The sequence below is a fragment of the Cavia porcellus genome, unplaced genomic scaffold (assembly GCF_034190915.1).
Source record: "Cavia porcellus strain 051 isolate PalLab524CR breed Dunkin Hartley unplaced genomic scaffold, mCavPor4.1 scaffold_46, whole genome shotgun sequence".
Lineage (NCBI taxonomy): Eukaryota > Metazoa > Chordata > Mammalia > Rodentia > Caviidae > Cavia > Cavia porcellus.
In genome coordinates this window covers 3,440,596-3,466,850 of record NW_026947529.1, presented here as the reverse complement: position 1 = coordinate 3,466,850, position 26,255 = coordinate 3,440,596, and positions in this window count along the sequence as shown.

Below are 26,255 nucleotides of genomic sequence, written 5' to 3'. Positions count from 1 at the left end.
TGATGGCCACCTCCTGAGTAGCTCATTCCTTGAGTGTGGGTCACACGTAGTGAATTTTGTACTGGTTTGCATTAGCCAGGCTGAAATTGAGCCCAGGTCCTCACACATGGTAGGCAAGTGCTGTATCTTGAGCTCTCTCCCCAGTTCCTTACTTGTTTTAATAACACAACATGGCAGATGTAATGGGATGTGACTATCAAGGTTCACACATAAAATGACTGTGACCAACCTCCTGCTCTCTCTCTCCTCTGTTCTTCCTTCCTTCCTCTCTGTTTCATTCTGTCTTCCTCTCTAAATCTCTGACTATCTCTGCATTTTCCCTGAGGAGAAGCTGACTCTTTGCAGAGAAAAAGATTAACAGACAGAGAAGACATCAGACCTCCATCCTAACTGAGTTCCTGCCTGTTTTCAAGAGAGAGAGCCTGAGAACAGATTCTGCCACAGCAGTGTTTCCACTGAGCCTGCAGCCTGGTCAGGAGAAACTATGGTGGATCCCCCAGCAGCACCTCCTGAATGCCTGACCCATAGAACCTGAGAGAACTGAAATTTACCTGTCGTATCTAAGTTTGCAGCCATGCAATCATCAGTGGTCACTGATGCACTATAGCAGATGTGAGGTTCTGCCCCCAACCCTGTCCCTCACCAGGCCTTCTGTTCTCGCTTCTCATCTCTTTCTTGACTAAAAAAAATTTAACTTTGAATCTCTAAATGGTTGGTCCTCTATCTTTTGCCACACAGACTCAACTCTGTACAGCATTAGGGCCTGCATGTCTCAGGTTCAGGCATCAGTTCCATCTCAGTGAGGCTGTTCAGATGCCCCCATGTAGTGACCTTGACCTCTGTGTGCCCTTGCTTTATTGGGATATAGCCCTGGGTCTTCTCTTCCACTACAATCTGCAGTGATTTATCCCTCTCCTCCAGCCTTCCAGCTTCTGAGTGGCCAGTGACATATTGTCCTGTTCTGTGTTGGTGCCAGCCGAGTTCAGCCCAGAAATAACGTGAGAATTTGAGGCATGTAGATTGAATGAATCAGACCCCTTTTTCTCTGAGCTACCCAGTGGGTGCCCATGGCATCACTGTGTGTTCGTGTGTGTGTGTGTGTGTGTGTGTGTGTGTGTGTGTGTGTGCATGTATGTGTGCATGTGTGTGTATCCCTTGGGATGCCGCTTGAAATCAGTCCCATATGTTTAGGTTCAGGTCCCAGGAGCTTGAGGGCTGCTTTTCTGATGCATTTGGGAGTGGGATGGGTCCTGTGCTAGGAGGTTTTTCTCTTTTGGACTTCTCCCCCATCCTCTTCACTCTGCCCATGTCCTGTGCCTTGGGCCTGGAATTGTCCCTCTCTGGGCACTGGTTCTGAAATGTCCATTGGGAATGGAATAACACACATAGACCTTTACTGTGGAGATTCTAGCATGCTTGGGGGTGAGGCACTAGAGGGTCACATGGGGTTCTCTTCACCTGCCCACTGTCCCCATCCACACCTGCCTGTAATTTGATATCATCCCTACTAAGACCATCATTCTCGGATTACCTCACATTGCCATTGTCACATGAAGTCCATTGGGTAGGGCAAGGCCTGGACTTTGAACTCACCACTCACTGTCACTGATGCCTTGCCCCAAGCCTAAGACACATTATAGGCCTACTTGTTTCAATGACCATGGGAAAACTTTCTATCATCCAATGAATTCAGGACCTACACCTTAGCTCATACACCCATGTGCTCAGCTATTTCTTTGTGGGAATCCTAGTGGCTGCTGAATCAGTGACCTAACCTCTCCTGCTGCCCAGCCCCCAGTGGCAGCACAGTGCAGCCAGGACTTGGTGGAATAACTTCAGCCTGGAGCATTTATAGCTTGGAGCATCCAATCAGCTGGCCTCTGTGAAGGCTGCAGGGGTTTAAACCATGACACAGCAGATCTGTGATTGAAGACCACACCCCAGCCCTGAGGAGTCATGGAGAACTCTTGGGTCCCCACCATCCACCCCAGCCTGGCCATGAGCCTGGTGGATTTGAGTTCTGCTCTGGTTTTTTCTACCTGGGACTTGATTCCTATGCTGTTTCCCAGTGCTCATTTCTCCAGCTTGTTTGCCTCCTTGACCATTATGTTTCTTTTCTTATGAACACAGCCCATTCTTAATTGGGCTGTGTTCATGTGTCTTGTTCATTGACTGAACTACTGGTTAAGAATTAAAACTTATAGGTGGTGACATGCTGAGCCAGATTTTATGTAAATTTAATCTGTCCAGAGAAGGGGACATAGGCAGCCATATTGATGACACTGCATGGAGATAAACCACAGGGGAATTCAATGGACATGCTGCCTGTGACACTGCACTTTCTATACTGGGTTATAGACTTGCCTTTGAACACACAGTGCCTCACATTTTAATGGTTGTATTACAACTACAAAACTTTACTTTTGTGATTTTTTTCAAGTTAAGCACTCATAAATTAAAATTAATAATTTATCATTGGAAATATCTAAAGAATAAACATGGGTGTGACACTCCCATGGTGCTGCTCTGTAACAAAAGAAAGTGTGTTAGCCTCTTTCATATGAAATGGATATGAAATGACCTACATGTAATTAAACATGGAGCAGTTTTGATGTGTATATATCTATAAAGCCAGGAACATAATTAACAAAACAAAGAATCCTAAGAATTACAAAAAAAATTCCTGTATTCTTTTTCTATGGCCTTCCAAGTGTCCATGAATACATGCATGAAAAATTGATGCAATCTGTCTGGATTTTCCCTTCTCAGACAAGGTGAGATTAAACAGTTACTTACAGCAGGGTAAGGCAGAGGAGAAACATAACTGCAGTGATGCAGAAAAGGTAGGAAATGTAAATTACAAGGACATAGGATGAGTGTGGGCCAGGATCTAGTAGGAAGGAAAATAAAAGAAAATATATTTGTGTAGTGAGTTGATGAAAATGTTCTGGTAGAGGACACTGGTGAAGGTTTCACAATATGGAGAATGCACTAAATCGTACCAAACTCATCAACTGAAACAAGAATAAACCCTTAAATTTCATTTACAATAATTCTATCACTCGCATCCCAGAATAGAATAATAATAAATAGAATGATATGTAAATCTGGAAGAGAGGGGAATGGCAGGTGTTGGTCAAGAGCTGCCTGCAGGTAGAGGTCAAGAGATGACTCCTGCTGGGGAGCCACCAGGAGATTCAGCTTTGCAGCTGGTGGAGAAAGGAAACATGTGCCTGCTCTTACTGTGGGGTCAGAGCTGGTGATGGAGCTGCAGGTGGAGCCAGCACGAGCTCTGCGGGTACAAATTCAGCATGCACTGGAATTGCCTCTGCAGTTGCAGGAGAAGAAAACATCACTGACTTTCCAGGGCCTTCTCAGGACCAAACCTCCCTCTGCCTGACAGAGGCAGCTGTGTGCATGAACACAGCCCCATTAAAGCCTCCCAGACTGCATCCCCACACTGACTGCTGAGGTGATCATGTTCCTGTGTCTCCCATCATCTGGGCACATTGCTGAATTCCCCAGCACATTCCTCCTCTCAAAGCCACAACCCACATCCCAGGGATCCTTACCCTGTGACTTAAGCACCAGGAAATTAGGAGGCTCAAGCTGGTCCATGAGAAGCTTGGCCTGGGATGCCACCTTGGAGCTCAGCTCCAGTGAGGAGTCAAGGACAGGAGATGCCGACCTGGAGCAAACAGGGTGGTAGCAAAGGGAGAGTTCTGGCCTGTCTTCTAAACACTACCTACACAGGTTACCTTAGCGAGGGGCACATGGGTCTCTAGCCTAGCAAGTTCAGTGTCCACTCCCACCCTCTTCCAACTACAGTGTGGCAGTGTGGGCCTTGGGATCCCTGAGAGGCTGACAGAATGCTCCCTTTGAGGCAGTCCTTGCTTAGTGGTGTGACACCACTCCCTTCTTTAGGGAAGCATGACACAGATTCTCCCTGCCCTTCCCCACTGCAGGTCAGCTCAACAAAGGCAAAGACTGATATGTGCCATGTCCTTGCACTCAAGGGCTCTGGGCTGGTGCTCCATGAATATCTGAGAAGTGAGGAATCATCAATGTCTTTCCTGCCTTTTGCAGTGTCTAGGTCAGGCAAAGATCTGCTGCCCAGTTCTCTTGGTCTCTGTAGAACTCCTCCTACATGGTCTGTAACCACTTCTAAGTTTGGCCTTGGACATAGAAAGACTTCCTTGAGGTGAACAATATCTGTTCTGCTGCCAATTCTGACTCTGTGGCCTTCAAAGAATGTCAAAACTCAAAAGGGCAGTGGTTGCACCTGTTCTGCTTACAAGACCATGGACAATACTCAGAAAAGTGTCTTCACACAGGGTGTCTTCATGTGTATTTTGGCTTGAAGACAACCACCCACTTCCAAGTGATGCCTGTGGCCCATGGACACTTTGCCGTTCCTAAGAATTCCTGCCCTGAGCATACCTTGAAACCCTTAGAGTGACTCTCCAATCTCCTTTCCAAAGAATAGAACATTTTTCCCATGTGTGTGAGTCAGTGAGGTGGGTGGAAGGTCATCCCTGGGAATCAGGACAGCCTCCTTAGCAGGTCTTCATGGGGCCAAGGCCACAGCTAATCCCTTGCCATGGAGTCCCCATTTCATCCTCAGTGACCCTGCACTCTGGATCCACTCAGCACCCCACAATTCAGTGTTGTAAACTGAGAAGGAGGTGCTTGCACTTGGCCAGGACTTGAATACACAGGTGGCCAAGTCTCACGGGGCTGCTCAGGTGAGAACTTAACTTGCCTGTATCTGAACTACTCCTGGACTCAGTGTCTCTGAGTGGCTGGTGGTTGAGCCTAGGGATATGTGTTCTGGGCTTCCGCTTGTCTCTGGGTGCCTCTGGGCACCTCTGTGTGCCAAGAGTCCTTGTCTGGGATGCTGACAGCTGGGTGTTTCCAGTTGAGCTTCCTGAAGCATCTGGACCAAGTGAACCATCCTCTCCATATGTTCCCACGTGGTTCCCTGACATGGGGTCCGTATGCTTGGCCACTAGCCCTGGGAAAGCAGCATAGCATGTTCCTTGTTCACTCGCTGGAACCAGCCATCTATGAAGGCCAACTATCACCAGACCACAGTGCCTGGTGACCAGAGTCTTCAGAGTTCTGTTTGGACATATCACGAAGGAAGTGAGGTCATATGCTCGGGTCCACAGTTGATGCTCCCCCTCTGATGCCTCCTTTGTTTTTATTGTGAGCTAATCTGTGTCCTCCTTAGAAACAGCAAGTTAAAAAGCTAGCGAAATGTGTGTATTTTTAGACTTTTCCATTCAAAAGATCCTTTCCCTTGAGGATGAGGTTCACAGTTTCTTCATTTAGAGATTTCTCAAATTTAATTTTGACTGTCTTTTCTGGACTTATGTTAGTTTCATTTCATTATCATTAAGGAGCATGGAGATGTTCCCATAATGCCCATAATAATTTTCCTTAAAGGATATGAAATGTTTCATGTTATAACACCCATGTGTCTAGGAAAGGAGGATTCATAGCAAGTTTTACTCATGTTTACCTCAGCCACACAATGTAGTGCTCCATACTCTGCCCTCCTTTGAGGAGGGACAGCAGGTGGTGAGGGCAGGGGGAGACTTTGCAAGGCCATGGACATCTTCACCGCGTGCTGATGAGGACACGTGGGATTCCCTCCTGGGGAATTTGTGTCCTAGTCACTGTTTTCACTTCCTGTTCTCCCATCCCAAAGAGACCATGGGCTTTGTGTCCCTGCTGGGTAGTTTGCCTTTCCTAGAGGTGATGGTGCTGAGCCTGTTAACTTTCAATGCTCTTGGTTGATCTCCTTCAAGCAGCGTCTCTGTGCTGGGCTCTCCACATACTGCTGCTTATTGGTAATGGAGCCACCACACACTCTCATGTGGCTGAACCCGCCAACTGAAACTTGTTCATGCATCTGTCACCCGTCTACTGATCCCATTTGTTCTGTTTCTTGGTTGGCCCTGGAAAGCCAGCTGCCACAGCCATTCTTATACACGGTCTTGAGTGGACAGACTTTTATTTCAAAGAAAAAGTACTTAGATGTGAAATTGTCAGATTATATGTCTTGTGTATGATTAGCTTACAAGCTGTTAAGGTACACTTGCAAGCATTTTTTAAAATCAGAGTTAGGTGGTTGTTTTCTTTTTGGTACTGAGGATTGAACTTATGACCTCAAGTTTGCCAAGAGGGCACTTATACTACTGAACTAAATCTCCCACCCTGTTTTCTTATTTTGTTTTGCTTTGTTTTATTGTGTTTTTTATGCTATAATATGTTATGTTATGTTAGGTTACACTATGTTTAGTTTTAGTGAGGATTTTGAGTCTCCTTCAGTGCATTTTCAGTGCTTTCTGATTTCATTTTGTATAACTCACCTGATAAACTATGACATATCACATAATCTTGGGTAATTTAATTTTGGAAAAAATTTAAAAAGTAAATGAGAACCAGGTTTGGTAGTAAACACCTCTAATGCCAGAAGTTACAAGGCTGAGGCAGTAAGATTGCTGTGGTTGACATCAGCCTGGGCTACAATGTGATTTCGATCAAAGCCTAAACTTCATAGAAAAATCCTGTCTCAAAAATAAATAAATAAATTGAAATAAATAATACATTAAAATAGGTTTAAAAAGACACAAAAATCACCTATAAATTGACAAATCAAATCTTGATGAATTTTGCTTATATATGTACTTTAGTCAGCACACTGAACATTAGGTTTACCATGAGGTAGACTTTGATCTACTGCCAAGAATTTGAACTGTTTCAACTTTTTTGACCTTTTAACTGAGATGAATGTAGATATGCTACTGAATATACACACGTAGGATTTGGAGAGCCTAGTATAAAGAGAATTTGGTGGTTCTTTTTTATTTTAGTAGTAACTTTATTTATGGAAGTAGGATTTGAGCAAAGGATTACTGTTTTTTGGAAAGACTTTCTTGTCTTATTTTAATGTAACTCAAGTACATATTAATAAGGTCCACATAAAAGATGGTATTGTTAAGTCTGTAAAAGAATAAAATGCAGAAGAATAATGAGAGAATAACATTGGCTACTGTATTGTGCACAAAGATTTCTTAATGATCCATATTTTCATGCGTTTGTAAAATTTGTTAATCTTTTTACAAATTTTAAGGCATGATCCCACTAAGATTGTGAGTTTCCCAGGTGAGGCTTAAACCTTTTCTTATTCAATCTCCCTCCCTCTTCCAGAGTGCTAGGATTGCAAATGTACATTATCTTGAGTTGGTAATCAGCAGTAATTTTGTGCATTCATTGAATGAAATATTTGGCTTTGATCTTTAGACATTTTGCAGAAAGAGTGGATCTAGTTAAGCTATATATCACCCTCCTAAATGGCAGTTTTTTCAAAGTAAGTAAGATTGAAAATCCCATTAACATTGTTTGTAGATTCTCTGTTTTGTAACTGTGGTCATCATGTGCTTCAGAATATCACTGCAAATGCCTTCAGCACTGGGACTGAGATTTGATGTCCTTGAAGCAGTTTCTGTTTATTTTTTTTTTATCCCTCATGGATTTTGATGATTTTTTGAAGTCAAACCACACAAAAAGTGTGAAAGCTAATGCCACTTGGGGCACACTGCCCTCCAGAAAGCCAGGACAGTGTAAAATACTGTTTTTTCTAATGTTGGACTTCCCAAGTTTTTTTTTTTTTGTTTGTTTGTTTTGCATTCAGTTTCTATGGATTGAATACAGAGATTTGCACTTAGCTCCATGGCCTTCCACATTTAAAATTCTTTTTATTTTCTTCCAGGTTCTGGAAAAGTGGCTATACTGCTGAGGCTCTCCTTAAATTTGTGATATTGCTGCCTCAGCCTTCCAGACTGCTGGCATTACCAGACACTCCACCAGACCTGGTTTCATCAGAGTGTTGTTAAAAACTGATTGGCTGAGTGTGGAATGTTGAAAATGCCTGCAATGCCTGCACTCAGGAGGCTGAGGCAGCAGGATACCTGGGAGATCCAGACAAGCCTGCAACACACTCTGAGTTCAGCTTAGGCCAGAGGAAAAACTTGACCAAAAACTGAAAAAGAAAAAGAAAGAAACCAAAAGAAAGGGAAATGAATAAAAGTGGAAGGGGGGAGGGGAGGGAAGGAAAGGAAAAAGGAGAAACAAAACAAAATTCCTGGTGACTGTATGAGTTTTTCTCTACTGGGCTGGCCTTTTAAATCTGTGTCCAGTTCTTGCAGTATAGGACCCTTTGGACTGTTGTCACTTCATTATATACCAGAAAACTATGTTTTTATTGCCTCAACTTTAATGTTTTTTCCATGGCTATAGGATGACTCTTTGTCCTTCCCTGTGCATCTTCACTTTGTTTTTCTATTTCTAAGAAAATGGCACTGATATTTTGACAGGAATGGCATTTGAACACCTGGTTGCTCTGGGTAGCATGTACATTATAACAACATGAATTCTTCCCATCCACCATCACAATCTGTCTTTTCTTCTCTTAGTGCCACTTCACTCATTGCTTCACTTTCTACAATTTTCCAAGAACAGGTGAGTTTGGTTTAAATTTTGCATAAATATTAATTCTTTTGGATGAATTATGAAATGAATTGTGTTCCTTGTATTTGGGGCTGCAGTTTGTTTGAAGCACATAGATATGAATTGATTATGACATATGGATATTGTACCTTGAAACTGAAGTTATTTTTCCATTTGTTCTAAAAGTTTTTCAGTGTAGTTTTAAGTTTCTTATATGAAACATTGTGTCCTCAGAAAAAAGAGACACCTCTTAATTCTTCATTTCTGATTTGGTAAACTTTTGGGTTCTTATTGTTGACTCAATTCTAGGACTAGGATTTCAAGTAGTGTGTTGAAAAGAGTCCAAAGCCTGGTCTTGTTCCTGACCTGAGACGCCAATCTTGCAGCTTGTCAGCCTCTGAGCATGATGTCAATGATGGGCTTGTCATGTCTGTTCTTTGCTGTGCTGACATTCATTCCTCCTGCACATGATGTGTGAATGGTTCTTATCATGAAAGGATGGTGAACTTTTGAATTTCTCAATGTGATTTTTCCAAATCTCTTGAGGGTTAGCTGTGCCTCATGTTGTGAATGTGACAAGTGACACTGAATGATTTGTGCAAGTGGAACCATTCTAGCACCACTGAGGGTGAACCCAGTGTTTATTTTGGTATTTAAATTTTGCATGTGCTGGTGAATTTAGCTAATGAGCATTTTGTTGAATATTTTTGTGTATGTTCATTAAGAATATTGGCCATTAGAGCATTACCATTTTTTTGAGCATTATGGCCTGGCTTCATTTTCAGGGTGACTTCGTCATCTGAAAGGAATTGGTGGTGGTTCCCTTCCCTTGAAAGACATGAAAAATGATTAGTATTTATTCTTTTTCAAAATTTTATTTTGAAGATAGTAAAATACAACAGAGCAAACAGTACAAAGCACATCGAGACAATGCAGTGAAACTGGTACAGAATTTCACAGCAGGGTCCATGATAACAGTAATAGGTACCAGAGTATATCTCATCTTCACAATTGGTTTCCATTCAATTAGTTATAGTGAAATCCAAACAAACACAGAACATTTTAAAACCAGTCAAAAGATAATATTGAATAGAGCAAAACAATTAATCAGAACACAGCAAAAAATTAAAAACAACATTTGTTTTCAAACACAAGATAGAAAGAAATCCCCCATATTTTCTGTATTGCACACAGTCATCTTCCCAAGAGATGCTCAGAATTCTGCCTCTCCTTGCTAACCAAGGGTGGTCAAGTGAGATGTATGGCTGTCAGTCCATGCACCAGTAGGCTCACCAGAGATGCTGACTGGTTCACCTCCTGGCTTGCATCAGGGGTGCTTTCCAGGAAGGCAGGAGAATTGTTTTCTTGTTCAGCTGCCTAAGTCCCAACATGGCCAGATCCAGTATTTATTCTTTACTATACACTTCATACAAGTAGGCAGGGCATTTATCATATTCTGACATTTGTCATTGTTATTAAGCAGTTATGATTGTTGACTCATTGCCTGTGTTTGTTAATGCTATGTGAAATGGTGTGTTTTTTTCTGAGGGTGTGGGTCAGGGATACCATGGGAGATCATGTACTGATTAATGATCATGTCACATTTTACTTAGGGACGTAGCAATTTACTTTTGTATCTTCAAACTTGCCCTACAGTATATAATTTTGTGAGCACTCTGTTAAGTTATTTAGTCTTTTAAAGCACATTGTTGCAGGTGCAGTTACTCCTGGAGGACACTGGGGAAGGGTAGGGCCAGGTCTCTTATTTCAGGCTATGTACACTTACCTGACTGCAGTCCCCACCTCCTGACCTGATGCCTTTAAACAGCTGTATTGCTCCATAGCTGTGGTGAATTCACATGTTGGAGTTGAGATCTCAGCTGGGTGGAAGACATTCAGTCAAGGTAGGCTCTGAAACATGCTGATCTTCTTGTACAGAGTTTCTGTGAGTGAGACATGGGGACTCATGACTGCAGGGATGAACTTGGACAGCAGGGCCACAACAGCCCTCTCTTTTCCTGCATGCAGTGTAGGCTGTTTGCTGAAAAGCTGGCTGATGGATGAGGAGTCCTGGACCTGAGACTTTCTTCACCATGGTACCATACTAGGTGCTGTGATGTCCTCTACATCTGCATTGTCCATCTTCCTCCTACTTCGAATTTCCACAGAGATCTGAGGAGCCCTGGGCTTCCCCTTCAAAGCTCCAACTCTATGGTGAGTTTTAGTGTGAATTTTATGATCAGGAAATTCAATTTATATACATTTAACCTGGCAATTCCACTTCTATGGCCTCATTATAAAAAATGAGATTGAGAGATACCCGTGATCTCTTCTTATTCAGTTAGGAGTGTGGATAGTTAGAAACCATGAATGTACCACAGCAGAGCTTCTCAGTCAATAATACAATTATACTCAAAGAAAATGCTGAAAGAAAGCCATGTCCTAGGCCATGTCCTGGATCTTACCTGAGATGATAGAAAAGCTCATAGCCTGGCCCTCTCTCCACCCAGCAATGAAAAGACCCAGGCCTGAATAGCAGGTGAGGACAGAAGAGAGGAGCTCCTGGAGAGCAGAGCACTGAACCTGGGGGGAAGCCTTTTTGGTGTTTTTTTCAATTTTTCCATTCCAATGCATTATTTATGGTGTTCTATTCAATATTCCTTTTATTCAAATAAGTTAATATTTAATTGTGGCTAATTTCTTGAATAGGTATGTGAACATTGATGATTTAATTTCATTATATATTCTGAAAGTTATGCACAATACAGACACTTCAAATATCACTGTAAATATAAAATAAGGAGGCTTGGTATTCAGCAAGCCAACACATCGCTCACAACTAACTTCTAAAAATTACAACACATACAGCCATGAGGATCCTGCTGTGGTGGGTGTCCTTGCCCTTCCTACCATAAAAGCCACCGTGCTGACCTGTGTCTGCTACTGCCATAGGACGACAAGTGATTTGCTTCAGTGTCTATTTTTCCAGCAAGGAAGTCCTGAATCTTGCCGCTTTCAGGCAGCACAGGGAGTGTGCAGCTTGGAAAGGAGCCTAGCACTGCCTGCCTTTCACACTCTTCCCCCACCTCATCCATGCTTCAGCCCTGTAGGCAAGGGAAGGCAGAGCAGACAGGATGCAGCAAAACCTCTGATTCCTCAGCCCTGGGGGCCTCAGTTCCTGGGTCCTGGTCTCAGCCTCCACCAGAATTCAGGTGCTATCCTGAATTCATCAGGCTTAGTGGGCAGGGCACCAAATCTGCACCTCTGGGGATCAAGAACAAGAAGACCACTGTCTTCAGTGAACCTTCTACTCTGCAAATTTTGCTCCTATCTTTGAGACTGAGGCAGTGCCACTGGAACAAAACACAATATTTTCATTACGTTTCTCTTTGTTGTTATTTTTCTGGTTTCTTTGTTTATTTAAGCATATATTTAGAACTGTGTCTTGCCAAAAAACATTTCTTTGTCTTTTCATTACCCAGTTAACAGAAGTTTTTAGAGATTTCTACTGTAGTTCAAACCCTATGTGCTTGAATGCTGAGAATCCACTCTCAAGCTTGGTAGAATGAGGGAAGCAAAGCAGAAACTGAACTTGGGGACACTGCTGTGCCTTCCAGCACTTAGTACAGCAAACCCTGACTCATGCCTGTTTACCCATAACATATGGGCTTCAATACCAACTGAATCTTCCACTGACAAATGAGTTTCATACATTTACTTCAAACAATCTCATTTCCCCTCAACTTGCTAAGCACATGGTCTAAGGATTCTTACACCCAAACTTCAAAAATAATTTCCAGTAAACAAGAGACTGCTATCCATCCTGAAATCATGGTGGGGTTTTAAGTAAAGACATAGTCTGATCCATATCCAGGCAATCATGAGCTGAGAGGGGTGGAGATGGCTTGTGCAGATAGAAACACCTTGAAATTGTCAACCAGCAGCAGCATCAAGCATGAAGCAGAGCTCCTGAACCCTCATATTTGGGTGATGGTATCATCTGGTTTTTTTTGCCTTGGTTTCACTGAGGTTGCTCAGTAAATCTAGGTTGCTGTAGTGCAGTGCCAAAGGGAAGTCATGTCCATGTAGCATTTATTTGGAGTTATTCTTTTGCAATTGTGAAACCTGCATGCATGACTTTGCACACCTCTGCCATTGCAGACTCACCCACAGGCATTATTTCCATGACTTGTAAAGGGTCAGTTTATTTACACAACATGCAGAATGCTGTTCTCAGCCTTGTATTTCTCAGAGTTGTGCATTTTCAATCATTTCTTCAAAAGGAAGCTAAATAATTTAGTTTGAGTAAACTTCAATTGTGTTGCCATGCTCCTGTGTGATGTCCTTGCTAATAGACCTGAAAAGGAAGTGAGGTGGACCTGCTGGGGGTTCAGCTCCAGAGGGATACTCTCCTCTGGTGTGTCAGTCAGGGCTGCCCCTCACCTGACTGGCCCCTGTGGCATCCAAATGCCCTTGCTCATTGTTGTCCCTGGTGTTGGGAAGCACTGGTTTGCAGTGTAGACTCCCAGCACACTGGTTAGCCCATGAAAAACCTTGCTGTGCTATTAGTTTTTCACCCCTAGACCTGCACCTCTATGGCCCTGGCCAGAGTTCCCTCCAACAATCATGCATGGCATTCTTCAAACAGCTCTCCTCTGCATGCTCTAAGTGAAGGCTAGGGAGGGTCCCAGTTCCTTCCTGCTTCAAACAGTACTGTTAATCAAACTCTTGAAAAGAAATCTTGAAAATTTGTGTAGTATTCTCTGTTGGAGAAACATCTCTTCTTAGTCCTGTGAGGCCAAAGATGGCTCTGATGTAGCTGTGAAGGGAGGTATGGGACAGGACTCTGCTCTATCCCCCATGTTCTCTCCAGTGCTGTTCAGCTCCTGCCTTAAAAGGTGCCATTGGATGGGGACACAGAACATCTGAATAATTTGTGCGTGTGCTTATCGACTTTGGGAGGCTGAATATTTTCTGCAGCTTTTGGCCACAGGTGGTGGTTTGGAATTACAAGACTTTCTCACTTCTCTCATAAAATGGACTGGTGAGACCTCTTTTACTTGGGTAATTCAAACCACGGGAAGGTGAAACTATTTCATCATCAATCACAGCACTAAACAATGAACCAGCACTGATGCTAGGTTTAGCTGCCTCTGTGACTTCATGAGGCTTTGTGGGGACACCCAGATACAAATAATATCACCTTTGAAAGTAAATCCTCTGAAGATGCCCATGCTTTGGACTAGAAGATAATTCCTTGCCTTAGTCCAGGGTTTATCTTATTTTATTTTATTAATTTATTTTTTAAGACTCTCACTGTGTAGTTCAGGCTGGCCTTCAATTTCACTATGTAAATTAGTCTTACCTAGAACTTTCAACAATCCTCCTGCCTCAGCTTCCTAAGTGCCAGGAATACACACATGTACCATCACACCCAGCTATTGTTTGTTAAGCTGTATTTATTGATTTACTTGAGACTACTCAATTTAGTTACCTTTGTTATACTTCAGTACAAAAAAAATGCTAATAAGTGTAATAAAATTCCAGCCCAATGTAAACAACTTAGCAATTTAGCAAGGCCCTGTCTGGGAATAAATTATGATAAAAGGACCAAGGCTCTGGACTCAATCTTCACCACAGTAAATTTAAATAAATCTATAAATAAACAGACTTTGTATAAAATAATCTATAAATAAACAATACTGCTTAGAAATAAATCTATAAAAACAAAAGTGCTTGTCAGTCAATCTATAAGTAAATAAAGCTTTTGTGGATAGCTCAGATGAGAAGTGTTTTAAAGCAATTTTATTTCATTATAATTGACATACAATGAACGAACAGGTTTAAATACAAAATTGGATGAAACTTGACATGGGCCCGAGATATATCTCAGTGGCAAAGTGCTCCCTGGCAAGCACAGGGTCCTGAATTTGGTTTCTGGTACCAAAAATAAACAAAACTGAAACTAAAAACAAACAAAAAATCCTCTAGGAATCTTGTCATACATGAGCCCCTTGAAAATCATAACCGAAGTGGTGATGTATACGTGACCTTCATATTTTACTTATGGCTTCTTAAAATTGATTCCCTCCATCCTAAGCAATGTGTCTGCTTTTTGTCTCTGGGAAACACTTTGTATTTTCTAGGGGTGACGGGTCTGTAACCACACAGGATGCAGAAGGTTTTTGTTTTTGTTTTGTGGGGAGCTGGTAGGGTTTATTCAATCCTCATAACCATGTTAGGTTTTCCAAGTGCTGCTCCTTGTCAGTGGCTGAGCCATCACATCCCATTGTGTGGATGAACCACAGATCCTCATGTGTCCATCAGCTGAGGCCCTTTTTGGTGTTTCCAGTTTTGAGCTCAAAAATAAAGTTGCTGTAGTCGTTCTTGTGTTTGTATAGCTGTAGCACTGATTTCCAAGGGGAAGATAGTCAGTGTGCAGTTGAATATTTCAGGTCTTGCTTGTTTAACACAGAAACTGTTTAACTGTATTTCAAGTAGTTGTTTCTTTTTAAACTCTTGTTCATTTATTTTTCAGTTCATTTTGTAAAATTTACCTAATGAAAGTTTATTTCTATTATATAAAATTCAGCATTTTTTGACTTTGGATAGAATTTTAAAGGTGGAAAAAACCCAAAATACTATATAAACATATATATATGTATATATATATATATATATATATATATATATATATATATATGCACATATGTAAATCACCTATAATTTTAACCTGACAAAACTTCTGCTATGTGATGATTGATTTCATTGTCAATTGATGGGTTTGAGAGCTGTCCAAGGGATTAGTAAAGTGTACTTCTGGGCTCATTTGTAGGGGTCATGGAGGAATGACCCTAGGTACTCCATTTGGTCTCTGGCTTCTTCCTCCCTGGTGCTGTCCCTCTACTCTGCTTCCTGGCCACCATGGACTGCTTAGAGCACTATATAAGAATGTAAATATGAGATAGAAAACTGTAAGAATTATACAACAAAAACAGTGGTTCTCTGCTCTGCTCCACACTGACTACCACTGTTGCTGATGTCTTGAACATGTACATTCTCTGACCTTGGGAGCTCACCCCAGAAAATCTTCCTTGAGTTCCCAAAGCAGGCCAACAAATGTTCTCACAGTGCTCACGAACAGTCCATGTTACCTTCAGCCAATTCTTCTGCATCTTCAAGGAGAAAAAGGCCCTTTTGTGTTCTCCCCATGAGTCTGCAGAAGGCCATTCTAATCCTACTTTATAAATCCATTATGTGTCACACACACACACACACTCTCTCTCTCTCTCTCTCTCTCTCTCTCTCTCTCTCACAAATTAAATCTGATCCTCTAGTGAACCCTGATACAACCTGCCTCTTGCTACCTGTGCAACCTCCCATGAACAATTTCATGACTCACTCATGTGAAAAATCCAAAGAAGAACTATAACATTGCTGTGCAAAGTATGGGTTAGTTAACGGAGGTGTTGGTATGAGGCCCACTGGGTTAAAATTCTGTCCACACGTTTGTCATTGGAAAAGGTATTAAATGTTGGTGTCTCGGCTCACTCAGCTATGAAAATAAAAATAATTCCTAACCCCTACTCTTGTAAGAATTAACATATGTAAAGCACCTCAGGGAGGCCCTGACCTTACACCTGTAAGTGTTACATATGCTTGTTACTGTGCTATATTAACATGTAAACATATTTTTAAGTTATGAAGACATCAGATGACGGACACCGAAAGCACTCATTTCTCTTTAATAAAAGAAGGGCAACAACGCAAATAACAATGGCATCTGAGCACTTGCTATATTGTAGGGACCATGGGAAGAGCTCTGCAGGGTTTTTGTTGGATCTTCACAACAGTGCCAAGAGATGAGTATTGCCATTCATCACAGTTTGTTTTTTTTAATAGAAAAAAAACACACAATATTTCAAAGCAAAATAATACGAGAATAAGAATAGTTTAAATTGAGGCTCCCAGAGGAGAAGCAATGTACCTAAGGTGTCAGGCCCGGGAAGATTTGAGTCCAGACATCTATAAATTCCAAGCCTCAGACTCAGTCCACTCCTCTGCTTCCTCTCACAGCAGGCCTGGGGCTCAGTCTCCCAGAAGCTCAACCTGCAGCCACACCCAGCGTCAGAGAAACCCTACCCCCACTGCCACGCCCATTGCCTCATTCTTGCCTTATTCTTGCCTCCTGGAGGGCTCTGCACCTCCTGGCTCCCAGCTTCTGGCCCCGCCCCTCACATCGCTTGGCCCCACCCCCTGGCCTAGAGCTAAGATTACACTCCACCCAGCCAAACCTGGGCAGCCCGCGCCCAGGGTCGGTCCCTAGCCACTGGCCTCCTCATCCCACTCAGTCCCGCCCCGCCCCGGCCTTCTTCACACTGGATGCAACGGAGTGGCCATTTTGCCGCTAGCGACCCCTTCTGGAGACCTGAGGACTCTTCCTTCCTCGGCCTAGGCTGTGGCTGGCCTGGGACTGGGGTCTGGGCCAGGTAGGCGGGCGGCAGCCTGTGTTGAGTGGAGGCTCAAGCCGGTGGCCCCGATGTTAGCTGCACAGGTGCCCTTGGTCGGGGGTCCGGGGAGGCGGCGGGTGCGGCACTGGGGCGACCTAGCCTCAGGTCTTCAGGGCCCTCCTTTCCTCCCTCCTTTCTGTCGGGGTCCGTCTGGCACGGGGCCCGGGATCCTTGCCCCCCCCCCTCCAGGTGCTGTTGGGAGCCCAGCCCTGGTGTGGGACCTGTGGCAGGGCGGCTGGGGGTCTCACATGGCCTCTGCTCTCAGTGAGCCTGGCCCTCCTGAGCTGCGGACATTTACCCCAATAGGATGATTTTATTCCACTTGGAGCTCCTCCCTGCAGACTGAGACAGGACCTAGATGTTATACTAAGACAGCAGTTATTATTCTACCTGCACATGCTTTGTCTCCAGTCCATTCCATTCATAAGGGCTTTCAGCTTGTTTTAATATTGGTGTCTCTTGGGTGTTTAAGCTTTGTGAGGAGTCTGAATGTGGCATGGGGCTTTGAGGGATGAGAAAGTGTGATCAGCAGTTTAAAAATTTAAATCCACAAAAAAACCAGTTCACCCACATTGTTGAACCTGCTGCAGAATACCCATCTTGTCCTTAATCGGCTGTCTCTAACCATACTCCCCAGTTCTGCTCACATCATTTATGTATTTGCATAGTGTTGAATATTTATATTATATGCATAAGTAGAGTTTTACTTAGTTATCCTGTTATTGACCATGTACACAAGTCTAGTTCCTCTTAGAAAAACTGCATTGAGCATATATCTTTTTTTCTTGGGATAAATTCCAGACATTGGAAATTGTAAATCAAAGTTCTGTGTTCTTTCCCTGGTACTTGATATGAATTTCTTCTTAGACAAGACATGTTAACAATAGACACCTTGCAAAATTTAGGTATTTGCCCAATTATCTGGAGAAATTTGGAGTTCAGCAAGGTGTTGACTCATTTTCTGTGCCAGCTGAGAGGCCACACAGATTTTATTTTTAACTGATGTACCATGATCATCCTTTTGTTTTGATTCACTCTATTCTGTTTTATTTCATTTGGTTTTATCCTCTTGACAATTAAAAAAAACACTTTCTTGCAAGGCATGGTGGTGCATGCCTGTAATCCCAGCACATGGGAGGGTTAGACTCCAGGATCTCAGGGAGTTCAAGGCTAGCCTGAAATACTTGTTGAATCAAGGTCAGCCTGCAGTACATAGGAATACCTTGTCTCAAAGGAAAATAAAACAAACAAACAATTTTTTTCTTCTTTTTTATTTTAATGTAGCACAGGTAGATATTAATAAAGTATGAAAACACTTTTATAAATAGATTAATTTTTTTCATAACAGAATAGTGGTTAATACACTGTGTTCAATGATCCCAGGGATTTCTGTATGAGCTATATGCCCATGCACTTTAAAACTTTTTTTTTAAATTTTTGAGATAATCTCTAAATAATTTACTCAGCTCTCCAAGTTGGGTTTAAACTTGTGGTCCTCCTTCCTTACTCTCCCTGAGTGCTGGGAGTACAGGTATAGGATATCTTCCTTTGGTAATTCACAATAATTATGAATGTTTGTGGGGTAACATGTGCTTTTGATCTATGTCTCCTTTGTAGAAAGAATCAATCCAGGTAATGTGTCTACCACGTGTCTACCACATTACTCACCTACAAATACTTTCACAGTGACTACAACTGCAAATCCCATTGTTTAGCAGTTTTGAAAGCTATCCTTCTTATTAACTGTGGTCACCGTGCAGTTTAGTTATCATTGAAAATTTCGTCTCCATTGTTAGTGAGACTTTGTATTCATGGATGAAAATCCTGCTTTCCCCATCCCTCATGGAACTGATCATTATTGAAAATCAAAGTGCCCAAGAAAGATGTGGAGGCTGAAGCTGCTTGGGGCACACTACTCTCCAGAAAGACCAGGTGATGGTGTTCTGCAGCCCTTCATCTTGCTCCCAATTTTTTTCCTTAACTCAATTCTGGGAATTGAATGCAAGCCCGTGCACTGAACTACAGTAAATTCTGTTTTCAAATTTCTTTTTTATTTTGAGTCAGGGTTTGCATAAGTAAGTACACTGCTGAGACACCAATCTTGGCCATAGATTCTTACATGTCTGTGTGTCAACACACATTGATGTCAGAGACATCTCACTTTCAAAACCAAGATCTTCCATGCACACAACCTTCTCTCATCAGTGTATTACTTCGTGATCAGATTCCTTTTCCTCTTCCCTTGTGGGCAGAGAGAGACTGAGCTCAGCATCCCTGCAGCTTTCCCTGGTTCTTGTGACCCACTCTGATGCTTTGAACTCTCTATGTGGAGTGTAGCAAGGCTCCCAGTTTCCTCCTGCTTCAATCAGTGCTGTGAACCACAGTCTTAAACAGAAAGCTTGAAAAGTTATGTGGATCTCTGTGTGGGATAAATCTCTATTGTGAGCATTGCAAGGTCTGGGGACACCTGTGTAGAGCTGTGATGGGAGCTACTGGACAGGGCTCTTCTCTGCACACCATGTTCTCCCTAGTGATGTTCAGCATTTGCCTTAAAACCTGCCAATCAGATGGGGATACAGCACATGTCAGGGATGTGTGCTTGCATTAATCAGCTTTGGGAAGCTCAGCATTTTCTACATTTGTTTACATGTGGTGATTCTCTTTTGAATTACAAGAATTTTTCATCTCTCACAGAATGGACTCATGACACCTCTTTGTCACTTCTAATACAAACTATTTATCTGCCTGCTGCTTGTAAGCAAAGATTTCTTATTGTGGATTCTACATTATTCTTGGTTCTGTTTTTCAAATGTAAAGAATCAGATCTTTCTCTCTCCCTTGTACCCCTGAGATCATGGGAAACCTTTTCCAACATGAAAAAATGAGTAGATAAACAATAGTCTTCACATTTTATCTGTACACTTTGGTCTATCTGGGATTTTCTCTTCTATTGAAGAGCAATAGCAGCCAGTCTCCTCTAGGAATATTTGACCAAACATAATCTGATGTATGAATATTAAAGACCCACAGTACTAAATTAGAGGGCAAAAATGTCAGAGTGGGTGGGGAGTAGCAAGAGAGAACAAGGATATGGAAGTTCCCAAACTGAGCACAGTGCTGGAACTCAATGGATGTGGAAATTGTACAAATTAGTGATGTGATGATGTGCTACTGAATTGAATATGTTGAAATGCATGATATCTTAACTTTTAATTAAAATTACCTTGGAATTTCATGTTGAGAATTATTATAGACATAGGAGTAAACATCAAAACTGAAAGAAATACAAGGGAAGGGGTTTCAAGGGGATGGGAAGGGAAAAGGAGGTGCTTTGCAGGACTTGCCCCTAAGTAGAGTTCAAGATACCTGTCATGGTGTGGTAAAAGTGCCAGTTATGGAATTCCTTAACAGGGTGCCTGACCTTAGTTTTCACTTTGATCCCATAGCTAGTGAAGTCACTGCAGGTGCAGATGACCAAAGCTTTGCAATTTGGACTTGAGGTTAGTCAGGTACCAGCCCTCCATCAGCAGAAGGACAATAATCACCAACTGTCCTTGCTCCTTGCAGGCCCCAGAACTTTGCAATGCCTGTCACAGACAACTCTGTGCACAAATCCACCCCAGTAAAGTTTCTCATTCAGCTTTGACCAACTCATTTCTGCATGCCTCAGGGTTGCAGGATGTCCCAATACTGGCAGTCTTTTTCCTTGTCAAGTGTTCCATGCACTCCCCAAAGGCTCACAGGCCAAAGCCAAAGTCTTCTGAAGACAGTGCTTATTTTCAGTGATCTCAGGATTGTCCAATTCAGCTGGGACATCTTGTAGAATTTGAAACCAGCCTCATGTTCCAATTGCAGAGAGTTAAGCCCAGCCTTATCTCTGCCTTGAATGGGACAGTGCTGGTCCAAGAAGCCTTCCCCTGCTGATCGTAGTCCCTAAAAGTGCTGCGACCACCTGTCCTCCATTCTTTAGGAAAGCATGAAATCCATCTTCCTTTCCCACCCTCGTGGTGTTGTCTCTGTGAGAAAGAGAATGGTGTCTGCAGTGTTACTCTACTTGTGCTTACTCTACAGGGTTGGTGCACTGTAAATATCTGTGAAGTGAGTGATCAGAGGGAGTGTTTTCTCCCTGCTATTCGTTCCTCTTCACTTCATATCGGGATGCATCCTTCCATTCTGTGTGCCTTCTGGGGACACCCCTACCCCTATTATGTGTTCACATATACAGAGGCCAGGAAGTTAGGCTAATTCACAGTAATGTGGGTAGAACCTGATCTGTTCTTTAGAGGGACTTGTTTCCTGGATAACATGGAATCACAAGAGAACAGTGGCTACATTTGGACTGGTCATTGCATCATGGTCACAGTCTAGTAAATTGTTGGTTAAAGGCACACACCAGCTCCTTTTATGATGTCTGTGTGAACCTGTATCCTATGGTATCACCCAGAGATTCCTGCTGTGGATACCTTGGAAGCCCATGGAACGACTCTACGCTGTCCTTCACAATGAAGAGAACAGCTTCATCCAAGTGACAGATCCATGGTAGAAGGCAAGGCTTCACCAAGGCTAAGAAAAACCAGCAGTGCTGACAGGGTCACAGCTCTGAGGAGAAAGATCTGAGTTTAGACCCAAATCCTCCTCCTGTCTTCCTACATAAACCTAGACAAGACACCCTCCCTCAGGTCTTTCACAGAGTGTCCCCGTGCACTATAGAGGTCATCCTGGCATCTACTTCATAGGGACATTATCACCATTCTTAGATGACAATTGTAATGCCTGTTAGCTGGTGTCTTGTGTACATAGTATACAGAATTAGAGGTTAAATCCAGGAGTGGGTGCAATGAACGTGGAATACAGTGATGCCTGGTGGTAGAAATGACACTGACCTCCTGGACATATTCCCTGGTGGTATTGTGAGGGGGCAGACGTTCTTCAATTCAATCATCTTTATATTCCCTAAGCTTCACAATCTCTGCTATGTACTGGTGCTATGGCCTTGAGTCAGGAACTCACACAGGCTATGCATACACTATGGATGGAGTTGCACCCCAAATCTTCTGGCATTGCTTCTACTCTCACACCTTTGTAAATTAGCACTCCCTTGACCTGACTCCTACTCAATAGGTGACAGCTGACCTTCTGGTGCAAAAAGTTGAGTATCCCATTCTCTACATTATGGGCCTCACTTAGTGGATTCTTTTTATTATTACTATCATTAGTGTTGTTATTTTGCATTAACAGTGCTGAAATTGAGCCCAGGGCCTCATGCATGGTAAGCAAGTACACTATGCTGACCTCTCTCCCCAGCTCCTGACTCACTGTTAAATAACTGACAATGGCAGACATCATGTGATGCAAATACTAAGGTTCACGCATTAAAATAACTGTTATACATCTTCTGTTCTTTCCCTCTTATGTTCTCTCTTATATTTTAGTATTTATTTTTCTCCCTCTCTGGATCTCTGGCTATGGGGAAGTCACTGCTGTCTCTGAAGCTTGCAAGAGGAGAGGCTGATGAGCTTTGAGTGAGAGAAGGTAAAACAGTCCAAAAGGAATCAGGCTTTTGCCTTGGGTCCTGCCTGTAACAAGGGACAGAGCCTGAGAGCAAATTTTGCCCTTGTGCCATCTCTCCTGAGCCTTTCTTCACAGAGATATGATGGTAGCAGACCCAGTGAAACCTCCTGGATTCCTGATACACAGCAACTCTGAGAGAACAGAGTATATCTCTTATATATCTGACCTGCCTTCTATCACATGTGTCTTGTCATATTTTGAACATGTATGTAATGAGTGGACAGAATTTAACCTCTCGGCCTTCTTTCACCAATCATAATCATTAAGGATTATGTACAGTGAGAATACTCTACAGTGTTTTGCTATGGATTTTCTTTAGTAGGTTCTCACTTCATGGTTTGCTGTGGTTTGTTTATTCATTCAAATGTTATTGGATATTCACATTGCAGTTTTCAGTTGTTGGAAACAAAAGTTCTCTTCCTGACGTAGAGGATTGTACGCACAGAATCCTAAGATAGTCAGATGAGTTAACCTGAAATTAACTGCCAAAATGGTATCTGAAGTGAATGTACCACAAGCAAGACAGAAGAAATTTCCTTCGTGCACTTCCTCACCAATACCAGTGTGTTTTGAACAAAAATGAAAGTCTCCTTTGTGCTCTTCAAAACATCAACAGGGTTTCTCTTGTGGGATGAATATTCACTTACCTGATAATTGACAATGATAGGAGGCATGTAGAAACTGGAAAGTGTTCATGTGATGGCCAAGGGCATGTTGAAGGCCTTAGAAGTGATAGAATTGTGAGTCCACTGGGGGACTTGGAATCACAGCTGGCTCCTGTGGAAGTCACACTGCATGACCCAGGGAGTATTGACTTCTCCTGAAGTTAAGGCCCCATGACTAGGACAGTTCTTGTGAGAGTTGACTGGTATTGTGTGACAGGCCTATGACTTGACAGAAGATGGCGATAGAGGAGCCCCTAGCCCAAGCAGAAGGACTCAGGCGACTGTTTCTCTCTACTCATAATACATGTGTACAATCTAGGCAGCTTTGGAATATGGGAGCGGCCGAAAGAGCTAAAGCAAAATGTCAGTGAAACAGTCCCACCATGGATGTTATACCTATTGGAAAATGACAATAAGAAAAGGCAAAATGCAATCTCAAACATCTACTCCATCAGGAGCAAGACCAACAGACATTGAAATAGAGGACTTTAAAAGGCATAAATCAGAAATTTCAAAAGATAGCAAATGAAGTAAAGAAACAGATCCATGAAGCTATCAAGGACATCAAACTAGAAATAATGTCTCATGTAAAGAAATAACAGATGTAACAACTATAGGAAACATGTTTCTCAACAGAGCTAGAGAAGAAACAGATAAAACAAAAAATACAGGAGCATGGTAAATTGAAACTATGAGTGAACAACTTAGAAAACAAGCAGAATCTATGAAACATATGCAAAGAGATATTCAAGCAATTAAAAAAATTGAAAGCTGGCAAAACCATTTAAATGAATCGGAGGATAGAATTTCATAATTTGAGGACAGTATTGCAGGGAGTGATCATGAAAGTGTAGAACATATAAAAATAGCAAAGCATCATGAAATGACAATCCAACAGCTTCAACATGATGCAAAGAGAAGCAATGTAAGACTAATAGACATCAGTGAAGATGCAGGAGTCAATGCAAATGACATAACTAAGCTATTCACATAAAAAATAACAGAAAAATTTCCAAACATGAAGAAAATTCTGATATACAAAAAAGTGAGACACACAAAGTGCAAAACAGTCACAACAAACATAAGTCTATGGTCAAACATATAATAATTAAGATCCCAGACATACAGCTTAAAAAGAGAATACTAAAACTGTTAAAGAAAAGACACAACTCACCTGTCCAGGACAGTACTATGATTACTATTAAGGCAATCTTTCAGCACAAACCTTCAGGTTAAGATGAGCTTGGAGTGAACAATTTCAAGCCCTAACAGAAAACAACTTTTAACCTAGACTGATGTACCAAGAAAAAGTGTCTTTCAAATTTAATGGAGAAACAAGATACTTCAATGACAAAGACCAACTGAAGAAATTCATGTCCACCAAACCAACCCTAGAAGGCTTACTGAAAGACATGCTAGATAGAGATAAAAAGGACCACAATCTCCAGAACAACAGAAAGAAATGACCAGGCTGGGCAAGAAATTGAACAAGGGAGAAAAGCAGGAAATCAACAACAGGAATACAACCTGACAATGTCAAGCCAGTACATATCAGTGATATCCATAAAGGTAGATGGGCATAACTCACCTATAAAAAGAAACAGGTTGACAGAATGGATCAAGAAACAGGACCCCACAATATGCTGTATACAACAAACACATCCTACTCAAAATTCATAGATTAAAAGACAAAGGATGGAAAACAATTTTCCATGAAACAGGAACCCAGAAAAAGCAGGGTAGCTATTGTGTTTGTGGAACATGTGAACTTTAAACCTAAAATGTTTAAAGGAGATAAAGAAGGCAACTACATATGTGTAAGTGAGATACTGCAAAAGGAAGAATTACAAATATATATGCACCAAATACAGGAGCACCCAACTATATAAGGCAAATACTAATGCACATGAAAAACCAAACACAAGTACATAATTGCAATAGGAGACTTTAACACCTCACTGTTACAGATAGACCAACAAGACAAAAAGTCAGCAAAGAAATAACAGCACTGAATAATACCTGTGAGTAAATGGACTTGAAGGATATTTACAGAGTGTTCCACCAAACCACATCATAAGTTATATTGGAATACACATTCTTCTTAGCTCTACATTGGACCTTCTCCAAAATAGATCATATATTAACCAATACGACATGCTTAACTAAATGCAAAAGGCACACAATTATCCCATGCATAATATCAGACCATATCTCAATAAAATTGGAAATCAATGGCAAAAAAGTACAAAGCCTTCAAATACATGAAAATTAAATAACAACTTTCTGAATAACCAGTGTGTTACAGATGAAATTAAAGGGCAAACAAAACAATACTTACAATACAATGAAAACACAAATACAACATACTGTAACCTATGGAATGCAACAAAAACAGTCCTCAGGTTTTGAACCTCCATTGCGCAGGCAGGGCAGGAAAGTAGAGGAAGACAAGGGGCTTTCTCTGCCAAGACAGAAAATATAGAAGGACAAGGGGCCCGTCAAGCTGTGTTACACCCACTTCTGTGCCTGTATCCTGAGACCAGAGAGGAGACAGCTATTTTGATCTCTTTGCTAGAAATCAGGAGTCGAAACAGAGCTACAAAGGCTGGACTTGAGAGCCCAACTGAGGGAACCTCCAGAAGATTTGCCTGCATTTTGTTTTCACTTTCTGTTCCATGACTTAGTCATCACCAGCTGTGGCAGTGTGAGTTCACGTGTGTTCCCAAGTGAGCTGCTTCTGGGGATCTTGGGTAGGCAGCACACAGTGAGATCTCTATGTGTCTCTGTTAGGTTTTGCACAGAGCAAAGTATAAAAGTGCAGTTTCCATGATAGTAAGGTTGGCCCCAAAATTCCATTAGTGAGGTCTTAGTTTGAGGACAGCTGATGCTTTGATTGTCAGGTTGCATGTGCATGAAGGACTCAGTGCTGGCCAGGTAGAGTGTGTCCTTCCTGTACGAGGTTTTTCATCAGTTGTGCTTTTATACCCACATA